This window comes from Panthera onca, chromosome A2 (assembly GCF_046562875.1).
Source record: "Panthera onca isolate mPanOnc1 chromosome A2, mPanOnc1 haplotype 2, whole genome shotgun sequence".
Taxonomy (NCBI): Eukaryota; Metazoa; Chordata; class Mammalia; order Carnivora; family Felidae; genus Panthera; species Panthera onca.
Window position 1 is genome coordinate 85,399,652 of NC_138340.1, and position 14,121 is coordinate 85,413,772.

Genomic DNA, 14,121 nt, shown 5'->3' on the forward strand with positions numbered 1-14,121 from the left:
ACAGGGGCAGAAAAACACTCATGCAAAAATAGTCCCACTTGAAAGAGAAGGATGGAAGTCAAAAAAGTCAATAGTTTATAGCTATTCTGAGATTACTATGAAGGCCTCTTACCATTGAGGTAAAGAGGTTCCTTAAATAGAATATGATTCTCCTGAGAGAGCTTTTGTTCATCTCGTTTATTCTCTGCTATCCTCTTGATCAATTCTAAACTGAGGTTATACAGCTTTCTTAGCTTACTTCCTGCTCATTGATGCTTGGGTACCCACAGATTACTTTGATTCTCGGAGTCACACACTTTTCCAATGCAGGCTCATGGCTTTTCTGACAGTTAACATCCCTTTCATTTTCTTTGCATCTGGTCTCTTTTTGTGTCAGAACCATCTATATGTCAGTTATAATTGCAGATTCCCTTGATCACAATCCAAGAGGTAAGGTAGGAGGCAGAATCTGGGAATAAATATTTTAACAAACTTGTTAAATGATTTTGGTTCTCTGTAAATTTTGGGAGCTACTGGATTACGCTGAAGGTGGTTTTTTGAAGTATGGACTTATTTGAGTTGTTCATAGGTAGAAAGATAGGGGCTAGAACCAACTAGGATAGTAATAGAAAAGCTTGACAAAAACAGATTCCAGAAATATTTTAAAAGTAGAATCCCCCGAATTCGACACATTACATAGGAAATGTCAACAAAGTAATCAGGATGAGCTTCCAAATTTTGCATGTAATAGAGTGTACAGGTAGAGGTCATCACAAGGTAAAGTTACAAAAGAAAGTTTCTTGTTGATTGAAGGTATCTGTGGAACATGGGCAGGGAAATAGTATTAATTGATGGTCATCAAAATGAGAAGGTAAAGTGGAGTTTACAGTCTTTGAGAAGAGAGTATTTTAAACTGTTCTGGTACTAGTCATCTGAGGTCTGATTATATGCTACATTTTCCTGATGCCTTTTGTGAAACACAAACTCATTGTAGTCTTTTATGATTTTTTTTTTTCAAAAAAAAAATTTTAGGTTTATTTATTATGAGAGAGACAGAGACAGAGTGAGGGAGGGTCAGAGAGAGAGGGAGACTGAGAATCCCAAGCAGGCTCCACACTGTCAGTGCTGAAGGAGCCTGACAAGAGCGTGAAGGCTGATGCGGGGCTTGAAGTCATGAAACTGTAAGATCATGACTTGAGCTGAAACCAAGAGTTGGACGCTTAACTGAGTCACCCAGGTGCCCAGTGGTTCTGTTCTTTTAACGTTAGGAGATTTACTTGAAAGTAAGACGTTCTATGATGTATCGGTGAGGGGTAAAAAAAAAGGACTTTTCCTGAAAAATTACCTATCAGTCTTAAATTATTCAATTCTGTTCCATTAACAACCCAAATTCTATGGATGCTCAAAGGATGTATAATTCCGCTTTCTTCTTCCTTGTGTGAGAGCTTAAAAAACATTATCTGTTTTCAGCACTTGGTGTTAACATACATCAATTAAAACTAGGAATTTGTTCAAGACAAAAATTATCTAGCCCTGGAACTGATGTTCATCTCTCAATCCCCCACATTCCTGGTTAGACAAAAGGACTGATAAAATGTGTGGCTGCAACAGTGTATGTGAAATATCTGGTACTGGTGCTTTTGCTCATTTTTTTTACTTTAAAAAATCAAGAATTTTGATTATATCTAGCTGTGATCTACCAAAAGTATAGATTCACAGTATTTTGTTCTGACCTAAGACTTTCAGCACAATATTTCCCATTTAATAAAGATAAGAAGAGGGATTCCATAGATGTGCCCATGCCATAGGAAGGTTAAAGCTAAAGTGCTCCTGGAGGTTCCCAAATGACTCTGATGATGATAGCCAGGTACTCTGGGGACATATCAGTATATCATTGTGTTTCCCAGGAGCACTGGATCGGCTTTCTTTCCCCAAGAGGGATCATTTTGCTTGGCCAAAGTACTCTGACCTTTATACTACCCCACTGCTTTGTTGTCTTTCCTGCCACCATTCCACCTACCCTGGCTGTGCTTTAAGACAACCCCCCAATTCTATAGGACAGCTGTACTTTTATTCTAAAAAAGAGTTTAAAAAAATGTATGAAAAACATATTTCAGCTAATTTTTATCTATTGAAACAATAAACAGACACGTTTTAAAGATATTCTAACTTGTCTTATGTACATTGCTATTACACATTAGGCAACTATGAGTTTTTCATTCTCCAGTTTTTTGTTAAACAGAAAAGTATATATATGTGTGTGTATATATATATATATACATATATACGCATATATATATACTTACATATATATGTGTATAGGTATATATACACATATATGTATACACATACATATGTAAGTATATATATATGTATGTGTATATAATTGCTCAATGTAAATCACATTCATAGAGTTTATTTCTGTACCTAGTTTGTTGCAATGTTTGTTGTTATGTTTGTGTGACAGTAGAATGAAGGAGAGGCAAGTACTTACTTTTTTAAAACCTTAAGATCCACTTAAATCTGTCCTTTGTCTTAGAAGCCCTGAAACCTGATTTTGTAGTTGAGATTTGTGAGACAGTTCTCAATTTCTGGCTCGGACATTCTCTACAGGGAGAGAAAATATCCTGTTTTTACAACGTAATAAGAGCAAATAGTTTGAAGCTATATTGAATGATCTGTAATCAGTAGAACACTGATATGATTAAAAATGATAAATCATTTCAAAAAATTTTTCTAGAGGAGTAATAAAAATTGTCTTGTTGGGAGTGATTTGATATGAATAGTCTCTAGTCACCAATGTTATAGATAGGTTCCTTGAACACAGGCCTCATTAATCTCCTGGAAATAAAATGATTCATTTTAAGACAGAAAAATATTCTTTGTTGGTGTAAAACGTATATACTTATTATATCCAAAAAAAGTGGAGAACATTTTAAAACTGTTTGGAAAATAGAAGTGACAGGAAACATTTTATTATACAAAATAAAATGGTAAAGAAAATCCACAGAGATAGAGTTCATTTATGCAAAAGTTTTGATCATTGCCAGGAACACTTACAGATATTTCTTTATTTTGTCTTGCAGATCCCAAAATTTCTAGTGTTTTAATAATGATAATAATATGTTTGACATACTGTAGGAATAAATTAGCAGTTATTATTTGCTTGCTTTTTTTCCAAAGAAAAATAAGTGGTTTAGATAGTAATGTTAGGAGATATATTAGACCATATATATTTCTTGTCATTTTCTACTACTACTCACATTTCCTAGACAAATTCTAAATAAGTAAATAAGATGGTATGCTCCTTAACATATGAAAAGATTTAATAGTCTACAAACTTCAGAGGGTTTTTAAAAAACCTGATCTTTTAATTTGATAATTTGAAATTAGGAAAAATAATTTTTTCTGTGAAGTACTTTATTCCATTTTTTTTTGTTTATAATCAGACATATAACTAACTTTATACAATTTATATCTAACGGCTTTTCTTTTGCATTCAACTAAGTCATATGTTCACATCACATGTGTATGAATTTGACTTTTATAAAATATATTTTAAATAGAAAGAAATAGTTCCAAATAATTTCTTCAAAAATGGTATTTGTTTTCTTTGTTTTTCATGAGGTCAAATGATAATTTAGGGATATTATACTTTTACTGATACTAATAATCATTTGAATAAACTTTTGCCAAAAAGGCAAGTATCATGCTTTTTCTAGCCATATCTTTAACAATGAGCAAAGAAAATAGAGGTGGTCCTTTCCACATATTTTAGGCAAGTGATTTTCCAAAATTAATTTCATTTTATCTCCCTCACACGACTGCTACTGCACAAGGGAAGATGCTTTGAACACTGACACCACTTGCTATGCTGAGGACTTTTCAGCCTACCAGCGTACATTCTCATCCTACATATTTATTCCCGTGTGCATTTTTTCTTCCTTATCTTATTTTTTAAAAGTAAATATATTGAGTACCTACTATATGCCAGGCACTGTGCCAGATATTCTAAATATATTTGCTCATGTGCTTCTCACAAAAACACTGTTAGTGAGAATTTGGTGCTATTCTCACAGTATAGATGAGAAATTTGTCAGTAAGTGAATGATCTGAGATCCAAATTTTCTGTTTTTGAAAGTGACTCATGGTGTCTTATAGGCTCTTAAAGAGAATTATTTGGCAATAAACAATAATGAATGGATTAGTTGATTTAATCTTTATTTTATTATAATTACTCTGAAATATTACTGGGTTGATTTTCACAAGTACCATATATAAATAATCTAACTGGCTATTATACTCCGCATTTATTTCATGAGTTCTCAAGTGGGTCAATAGCATAGCACTGCTCTTCTCCAAACATTAGACATGTGTGGGAGCTGTTTTGGTTTTCAATAATTGAGGGGTACTCCTAGCATTTAGCGGGCAAGGGTCATGAGGAGTAAATATCTCACAATACAGAGGAGACTTCCATACAACAAAGGACTATCCTGTTCCACAATGCCATCAATAATCCTTTAGAGTAGCACTAAAACCAGCCCAAAACCAGAAAGACTGCACAAAACTTAAACAAATATTTGAACTAATGCCACCCACCATCATTGTCATCTTAACTCACTGAGAATTATTTCGTGCAGTGTTTTTAAATTTGGGGTCTGATAAATTCATTAGTGGGTCATAAAATCAATATAATCTTTTGTGGCTTTGGTTTAAATAAGCATAAGAGAAGAGACAATATTAGATTGTACTACATATAGTTGGAGTAATTATTATGTAATTTTTTTGTTTCAGTTATATATTTAGATATAAATATTTTTGCATACTGGATTGCCATGAAAAGGTATTGTTTGCTGAGAGTAGGCATCAAAACAAACCAGAAACTTCAAAAAAATGATTTATATAGTTGGCTTTTTTTATTCCACTGTATACAACCTCACTTGGGGACATTAGACAATTAAATTACTACCAGCCCAGTAAATCAGGCACCAGTTATCTATGCAAGATGTAAATTTAAGCTAAAACAAAAACTTCATGTTATTGAAAACATTTTAGTGAAGGAGATATATCTTCTGTGATGTATCTGTGGAACTGAAGAAATATATGTCTTTATAGGTCGTGATTAATGAGAAATTGATCAGCATGATAGCTATTTCCATATATAATTTGTAGGCTTGGGAAGTTAGCATTTTAAGAAATAACCATTTGTTATATTCAGACTTACCCAGAATCCTATTTATTCTAGCTAGATTTATATTAAGATATTTATCTTTCAAATAAAATATTTTATATCACAAAAGATGCCTCAAATAAAAATTTATATATATATATATCTTAGAATTGTATGGCATCTGTGTGATATTGTTCATTTTATGTCTTTCTTTTAGGGAGGCCAAAAACATTTATAAGATGTTATTCTGATTTTTAGATTTAATTTTTCTCTTATTCAGAGTCTATTACAGAAATTATATCTCTAGAATTGTATTTTAATGGGATATTAAGTTCCTCACACTCCAGATTCATTCACACAAGCCTGACATGTATAATCATTCATCTTCCAGAAACCGTTCAGTTGGTGATGAACAAGGATTCCGTGCCCTTTGGTAGAGTGCATATTTTTCGAGCTTACCCAGATCACCTTTTACTTTTAAAATCTGGATGGTTAGTTTTGTACCACATACACTATATCTCGGTCATAGCTGATTGGGCAGGGGTGAGCATCTGACTCAAAGAAACTCATTCCATTATAGGTGAAAGGAATAATCTGTTTCTTTGTAACAAATTTTAAATAAGCTGGCAGCGGACTCTGATGTTGAATGGTCACGGTGCTCTGGCAGAAGAAACCTAGGACCAAGCTGAATTTATGGGGATGAGAAACTCAATTAGAAAGGAAAGCTATACTGTTGATAAGTAAATGGTATTAACAGGCTGAAAACATCAGAAATTAAAAATCTGTAAAACCCAAAAAGAAAAAGAGAAAATGCATTGTTGCCCATACATTCTGTTAAGACATGACTGCTCTGTTAAGACATGACTGCAACTTGACTTCAAGTTGATCTTGTAATACCTATTATTGTTCTGTGGAAGTTTCAGTTCTTTATAAGGAAAGAGCTTTCACTTTCACTATGGGTGAAAACTCTCGTTACATGGTATTTTCAGTAAAGGACAAAGGATATATGTGTATATTCCAGATAGAGTACTTGCTGGTTATAACAATTTGTGTCTATAGAAAAGTAATGCTATTCTGAAGATTTCTACAAGATAGCTGCATTCCTTGATTGCAGTGGGATTTAATAACTTCCAATTAGCAAGAAATTATGATCACAGTATTCAGATCTGATTGTGAAGTAACCTGATGTACAGATTCCTCAGAATAAATTAGCCAGGAATAAAAGTACTTATTTGAACAAAGCTATGCTCTGAATGTGTGTGGTCCCCTACCTCTAATTCATATGTTAAAAACCTAACCCAAGGTTTATTTGATCCAGTAACTGCCTCTTCAGAAGCAAATGCTGAAATTGCTAATTGCAGAATTAGGTCATTGGTGGGAGAGGTGAGTATGACTAATTGCAGACGTTTTCAGAAAGACTACATTGTGGACTACTTATTTATCCTTTACCTCAGAGTAATAAAGGTGGACACCTGTGTACCAGTTTATGGTAAATGCAACTGGTATATAATATTAAATCCCACAAAACCCACCACAACTTATTATAGTAGGTGATATTTTTATACCAATTTTACCACCAAGGAACCTGCGAAACAGTGACTTCAAGAAATGAAGTAACATTTTGGAAATATTATTTAATTAGTAATGAAGTTGGTTCTTGAACTCAAGACTTTTAGTTACAAAGCTCAGGTTCTTCTCAGCCAATAACACTGTTATCCTTTTAGAAAAATGTTTCATAATATAATGAATACCCCATACATTTCCAAAACTTGTGTATAGAATGACATCAGTCTCGTTTGATTATTGAATCAGAACAAAATCTTAAGAAGGAACAAATTAAATATATTTTATCCATATTTTTCTCACATTTACGTTCTCTCTCACAATTTCTCTTGAGGCAAAGGAACCTCAAATGTGTAAATTCAGGTATTTGTTGTATATTTATATTATATTAATATATCATAAGCCATAAAGTGAGGTTAATAGTCTTTTTTTCAGGTTAAATTGCCTTTTAAATTTAATATTTATATAATTATAGTGGAAAGTTTTCCCACCTTTTCAAATTTTGCACTTTGAAAATCTTCAACATAAATTTTCTTTGCTTTATTAACAATAGAAGGAAATTCTGTAGTTCTACTCTCAGATGAAAAAAATAAAGAACAGAAATGGGCTGTGAAGTCCAAGGACTAAGCAACGAGTCACATGACTGTGTAAATGTAAAATAATTAAAATGAAATAAAATTTAATTTTCTTCACACTCACACGCTCACATCTGAAATGTTCAGCAGCCACTTGTGACTGGTGGCTACCAAATTGGACAGATACAGAACATTTCCTTCAAAGTGGAAAGTTCTATCAGAAAGTATACAGGGATATAATCTTAGCATTATAATTTAGACAAAGCCTGAGGACCAAATCAGCCTTTCACCTGTTTTTCTAAATGAAGTTTTAGAAACTTAGTGACATAGTGACATCAATTTGTTTACATGTTTTTACGACTTTTTCCTCATTGAATTGGCAGAGTTGAATAGTTAGGCAAAAAACCATATGGCTCATAAAACCTATTTTGTATTTGGCTGTTGAGGGAAAAGGCTTGCCTAACTTTGACCTAAAGCCTCTCTTCTAAGCTCCCAATAATTGGCATGATTTTCTGGCTGAATTACTATTTTTACAGGAGTATTTATAATCCTTTGCCCACTTCACTCTTCCTTCTTCCTCCTCTGTTCTTTCTTTGATATTATTTCAATCACATATTCCTTTACTTGAATTGCAAAACTTGAATGAAAATCTCTTCAGGAATTTCTTAGTAACTTGTTAATGAAAAGAGTGCCTGAACCTTGGTTCCCACATACTTCTATAAATTTTTAGCCACCATGACATTAAAGTAAAAATACAGTGGTGTTTTTAATAAAAGTCACAGAGAATATCATTATCCTGACATCTGGATGTGGGATATGGACAGGAAGTAATTTTTCTGCTTTATAGGCCTAAATAGAGACAGAGTCCCCTACCAGCTCTCCTTTTGCTTCTTTGCAAAAGAAAGCTCATATTTCCACCATTGATACATACTACCATTTTTCACTCCAGATAGAAATTTCCACTTTTCTTATTTCGTTTTTACCTAAAAACATTCCAAGACCCTCTTTGGTTGTGCCATGTAATAAAATGAAAGAGAAGGAATTTGACTAGTCTCATACAGGACAATAATATCTACATAAAATATAATTTATTTCCAAAAAATACCCCCTGCTGCCATAGTGTAATTATAGTTAAAATTTGAATTCAACTGTTGAGGTATTGTAAATAAATGTTTGCCTATGTTTATTAGCGATAACATCAGCCTGATGAGAAAATCTTTAGGATTTCTCCAGAAGTAATTACCTTGGCTCTTGGTGGATCGAACAATTGACTTAATATTTGGTCAGACCTTTTACTATGCACCATTTTATTCATTTCACCCAATAGTTAAGACATAACTGAGATGTGATAAAATGGGTTATTTTCTCCATCTAATACTAATTAGTAATGACCATACACACCTAACCAGCATTTACATAGCATTTTATAGGTCAGTCTGCATGATGCAGTGTCTCCCAGCTCTGCCTTTACTAGCTGTGTAATCACCCACATGGTACTTAACCTTTCTGTTCTTCAGATTCCTCATCTATTATACAGGGATAAAAGGTGTACTTATCTCATGGGGTTGCTGAAGAATCAAATGAATTTATATCTGCACAACCTTTAGAACAAGTCCCCAGTAAATTCTCACTAAATGTTAGAGAGTGGAAAGTGGAAAGATAACATGCATTGGAATCAAATTTGTCCTTAAATCCCAGTTCTGCACTTCTAGTCACGTTAAATTTTCTGACCCTTATTTTTTCATCTATAAAGATTAGATTCAGCTATACTCATTTTATAACTGAATAGTAGCTATAGTAAAGGTCACTGACAAAATATGTAGGATGATTGGTATATGTATGATACTTAATAAGTGACTGTTTATATTAACATAATTGTGTAAATATAAGAACTCCAAATGAGCTGATTCATTTAGTCAGTCTGGTCAGCCAACAAATAAACAATTGCAGGTCCATTTACTCAAATCTCTTCAGAGGCCTGTCTTGTAAAATGTGTTGAACAAATGTTTAACTAGCAAACTTTGTGCCTGCTCTTAAGAAAGCCTACCCTTTCTCTTTGTCAATGCATGCCTCCCACTACGGTAGTTAAACTAAGAATCATAATTTCACAGACTCTAAGAAATGGAAACCAACTAAAATGTTAAGTGCGGTCCAAAAAGATTAAACTACCCCCCACCCCCAGATTTGCACAACTATTTTGCCAAATTTCTTCCAGGAACCTGTGCTGACCCCAGCCCTTGTTTTTTCTTACCTCACTTTGTATTTAGCATTTATGTATATATAGCCTGTATACTTGTTTATATAACTTCAGAATTGCTCTCTAGCTGTCCACAAGTACATGTGATATTTTTTCAAGTTTTAAGGTTCTTGAAAACAAGCATCTCGAAGTCTTCTCCTTTTAGATGCTTTCAAACAAACACATTAGTGTTATGAAAAAAATAATGATGAATGGTTCGTTAGTGAAAGAATTATAACAAGTTTCACAGTAGAGTAGAAATTCTCGTTTGTAGGGTATCTTAGTCTGCCAAGGCTTCTATAATAAAATTCCATACACTGGGTGGCTTATACAATGGAAATAATTTCTCATAGTTCTGGAGATCAGGGTGCCTGCATAATTGGGTTCTTTGAGGATACACTTCTTAGCTTGCAGACGGCCACCTTCTTGCTTTGTATTCAAATAGCAGTGAGAGAGAACCAGCAAGTTCACTGGTGCCTCTTCTTAAAAATAAACTAGTTCCATCATGAAGATTCTACTTTATAACCTCATCTAAACCTAATTGTGACCCAAAGGCCCCATCTCCAAATTCTACCACATTGGAGTTTAGAGCTTCAACATATGAATTTTAAGGGGTTACGGTACAATTCAGTCTATATTATAGGGGCAAGATTTCTAATGTAATTTATATAAGCTCTTCCATTCAGATCGATCTCCTTACGTCTGACACTTAAAATATTGAAGTACAGCAAATACATCAATACATGTACACAACATTCAGAGCTGGCTCCATTTCATTGTTCATGTTGCTACCCATTCTTGGAATGCTTTAGTCACAATGATTTGAATGGAGAAAAGAGCCTTACAAAACAACGTATCTTCTTCTAAAATGCCTGATACGCTCCAGTAGGTTTCCTTTCCTCCCTTTCTTCAATTAGCCCAATCATAAGCCAAGATATATGTCACACTGCAATTTTGATATGGTCATTTTTAGCAAACGGCAAGAAAAAAATAATAAAGAGCTTTTAAAATTGCTAAGTGATGGGTGAAATAGACTTCTTCAGTCCTTTACTTAATCATACAGTCTTTCTGACCCTAAGCAGTGATGGGCATTCACTATGTTAAGGCTGATGTTATCTGGATTAGAAGCCAGGGATTAGGAGGCCAGAACTAAGGTAAAGATAATATAATTAGCTAATGCTGTGTATGTCCAAGTTTTTTTTTTTTTTTTTTTTTTTTTAAATATCAGTGATTCTACATTGTAACAGATTCATATTAGTCATACCAAAACAGTATCAAATAGACCTCGACAAAATGTCATACATTTAGTCCGTCTTTGTTATTAATAAGGATAGCCAGTTTTCTCACTTGAATTGGGTTAGAAAAAAAGACTGAGAATATTGCAGGATATTCTCTCTTGTAGTTTGTTTCATGTATTCTCAATGACATGTGCATAATGCCACTTAAATTAAGATTATATACTTAATGTACTTTCAAAGTTTATTTATTTATTTTGAGAGAGAGGGTGTGAACTGGGGAGAGGCAGAGAGAGGGAGAGAGAGAATCCCAAGCAGGCTCCATGCTGTCAGCTCAGACCCCCACTCAAAGCTTGATCCCATGAACCATGATATTATGACCTGAGCTAACATCAAGAGTTGGATGCTTAACCAACTGAGCCACCCAGGCACCCCTATATACTTAGTGTATTCTTTGTATGCATATGTATATATTCTGAGAATAAGAATGAAAGAAATGAATGATGAGTTTTCCTTCCCCAAATCAAGGAACTTTTATTACTAGCAATTTCTTAAAGTATTATTCTGAAGAATTTGAAACTATTAAATTTTCCAAATTATTTAGATTAAGTTCACTTTCTTTTCTCTAAATACCTGATATATTAATTTACAAATTCTCTGTAGATTTCAAGTGTGCTTTAAGACTTCTAATGTCTATATTACACTAATTTAGATTACATAAAACATTGGATATCTTTTTTAATTTATGAGGATTACAAATGAGGTTTAGAATCATTTTATCATTGGGACCATTAATGTAACCAAGCAAAGATTACTAATTTCAAACAAGTAAAACTACCTTTGGTTAGTTTAACAGAAAAATGAAAGAACCAAAAAGGAAGCTGCTGAATCAGACTGGGAAAAAAAACAGTAAGACAAAAGGGAGACTAGGCAGTCAAGAACATAGCCAAAATCACAGCATGCATTGGGTCTGGTTAGAAAATTGGATCTAGTACTGAGACTACTGGACATGTCCTGCTGAGTTGTTGGAATTCAATGCAGCTGCTACTGTGGACATTAGACTCTGGCTATTTTAACTGCCACCACAGTGTTCTAGAGGATTTGTGAACAGTCAGTACACAAATACCTAAGAGGGCAAGTGAATCTGACCAATAGAGCAAAAATCCTAAGCTCCGACTTGGTCATTATCACCATGTTTGAGCTGCCAAGGGCTTATGAGAATATGGAACTGGCCCTTTTGGTTTTAGCAGGAAGACTATACCAGGCCTTGCAAGCTGTCAGACTGCCCAACCATAGGAAGACTATTTCAGTGCTAATCAGCCATAAAAGGAAACAATATCTGTCTCATTGTTTGTCTCCTTGATTTTGATCCCTGTTTCTATTGTGATGTTGGTCACATGGAAGCTTCAAACTATTATATTTTCCCAAATGATCAAAATTTTCTGAACTGTTGTTTGTACCTCCACCTGAATTTCTTATGCATTGGTGATGTTCTTTAGTATGAATCATTTTTATTTGCAAAATTAATCTTCCTAAAAATTAAAAGTTTCATTTTAGCTTTTTATTCAGCTTTGGCTCATTACCAATAAAGAGTTGAAGTGTACCAAGGTGATGTCTTCTCCATAAGATGATCCTAACCCAGTGGATTTAGTTTAAATTATGATGTACAAATCGATAGAGTATTCAGTTGTTAGTCTCTCTTTTATTGGGATTTACTTGGTATTAGTGAATCCTGACTAAAAATGTCTTTATTATTGGTGCCTAGATGGAAGAAAATTTCCATTTGTTCTCAGACCTAGTTTGTTCTCTCTACAGTATTAGTACTAGCGTATCAGTGAATCTAACATAATTATTACTTTCCTTTCCTTGATCCGATTCCTAGATAATTGTCACTTGGTGCCTAAATGCATTTGTGCAGCTGTTAATACAGGCATGCAAGACTCTCTTATTCTCATTCTTTCTCTCTCTCTTATGCACACACACACACGCACATGGGGAGTTACATACAGGGACACTGTAAGAAGCAAAAGTTCTGAGCTCACCATTTCACAAAACACAAAAAAATGTTATGGATATGAATTATGTTCATGAATATTAACACTTAAAATAAATTTTCTATGCAAGATATATATCAAGATGCATTACATTTAATATACTTATATCCAAAATCATTATCTTAAGAGCTAAAAGCATTATGAATTACAGGAAGCTGGAAGCTACTGGGAGGATATGACCAGGTCTTTTCTGCATTATCAAACACACCAACATAGTCTTAGTTAATATATACAGTTCTGTTATTCAACCTCAATAAGAGAACCTATTGATATTAATTCTGTCCAAATAGGCTCATTTATCTCTTTTATTGATCATGAATATCTATTATTAGTCAAAAATAAAAAAGGGTATCTATTGAGTAAATAAAAGAAGTTGGATTTATGAGCATTAGCAACTGGCAATCAAGGGAGAAATTAAAAATAAGAGAAATATATGTGCAAGTAATCATATTTACGAAGAGAAGAAAAGTAATGTAAACAAACTCAGTTACTCTAAATTCATTGAAGAATCGTAACAGATGTGAGTTAGATTTAATAAACTATGAATCGCTTCTCGGCCTTTTGGCTAAGATCAAGTGTAGATTTAATAAACTATGATATCATAATAAAAGCATGCCATATAGAGCTATGCAGTTTATTACCAGAACTGAAAAATTCAAGTGGTGTTACTTCTTAAGACTTAAGTTTTGGATTGGTGTTTTATATATATATGTAGAAAGAAAATAGAGAAGGCAGAGATAGAAATGGTGATTCTATTTTTTAAACTTAATATTTTAATTTTTTGTCTGCAGATGCACATATTTACATAAAAATATACTAAAACAACCTCACAACAGAAAAGAAAAGCATTAACCAATCTTGTGGAAATAATTTTAATGAACAAAAAATGCAGAGATAATAATGTGCATTAAACTTTTTTGTATTAGAGTAAAACATGGAAACAGAATAAAGGGGACAAAATAAAAAGGATTAGATTAGTAAATGATGATATAACTGTATATGAATTTCTTAACCATTATGAAAACTGATGTTTTAAATATGTTTTAGTATGACTTCTTATTAATTAGGACTAGATTTGAATCATGAAAAAGAAAATTCTGAAAGAATAGTGATTTAACTATAGAAATTTAATTTTTCTCAGGCATAAAAGAAATGTAGGGTCAGACAGGCCAGTAGTGGCCTGGAATTTAGTTTCCTCTCTTTCTGCTGTCATTCTGAGAACACGGCTGCCAGGCTCAGAACATGGTTGCACCTTAGAACGTGGCTACTGGTCCATCTTGTAAAGAATGCTTTTATAGCCATCATACTT